The 831-nt window shown below is 43.7% G+C and overlaps 1 non-coding gene across 1 annotated transcript; it reads right to left on the bottom strand.

The window, feature by feature from the left end:
* Positions 1-551: 551 nt before the first annotated feature.
* On the bottom strand, positions 552-623 carry trnah-gug (transfer RNA histidin (anticodon GUG)). Its single transcript has one exon. It is a non-coding gene; the product is annotated as a tRNA-His (tRNA).
* Positions 624-831: the final 208 nt, after the last annotated feature.

Here is an 831-nt window from a genome sequence, read left to right as displayed (position 1 = left end):
ATAATATCTGGTCCGTATCAGTAAAAGCTGCTACATGAGTATTGATCTCACAGCAGTGGTAACTAAATGGATCAAATGGTCTGCAGTTCCCGATGGTGGGTTTGGGGCATGTTCACCCAGCAACAGTGACCCCAGCCACACAGACTGATCGGTATCAATGGGAGAGTCTGTATTAGATTCTGCAATGCCTCAATGAAATAGGAAATGACTCCGCAAACACATGAGGAAAGAGCAGCGCTCTGAAAGCTAGTGCTTCAATTAAACCTGTAAGACCATAAACTGGTGTTGGGTCATTTTTAACTTTGTACTCCATAGTCCAACACCGGCATCTCCAAATTAATGAAATGGCGGTATGGGATGGAAAGTTCGGGTGGTTATCGTAGGAGGGAAGAAATCTCTGAGAACGGGTGGATTTGAATTCTGACATATGAAACACAGAGATGTGAGCGAGCAGAACTTGGAGGAAAAAAATCACCTTGGAGAAAATCAAAACTTTGAAACAACTGATTCCTTTGTATTTCACAAAAGACAGGGACACACAGAGCTATTAGTGCCGTGACTCGGATTCGAACCGAGGTTACTGCGGCCACAACGCAGAGTACTAACCACTATACGATCACAGCACACCACAGACGAACACAACGAGTGCATGCTCTAAGTACAGTATTATAAGGAATGTTAGGCAGAGCACCAAATGCATTCTATCGGTGCTTAGCGAACAGTAGCAGATATGTGGGAACTCAGAATGGTCTGACTGTTTAACATCGGTTCCCCAGTGGCTGTGTTAATTCCATCATTAATGTGTTGAGGGCTGAGATAAATATATTTCTC

Source organism: Chiloscyllium punctatum, chromosome 12 (genome assembly GCF_047496795.1).
Source record: "Chiloscyllium punctatum isolate Juve2018m chromosome 12, sChiPun1.3, whole genome shotgun sequence".
Taxonomy (NCBI): domain Eukaryota; kingdom Metazoa; phylum Chordata; class Chondrichthyes; order Orectolobiformes; family Hemiscylliidae; genus Chiloscyllium; species Chiloscyllium punctatum.
This window is presented reverse-complemented; position numbering and strand designations above follow the sequence as displayed.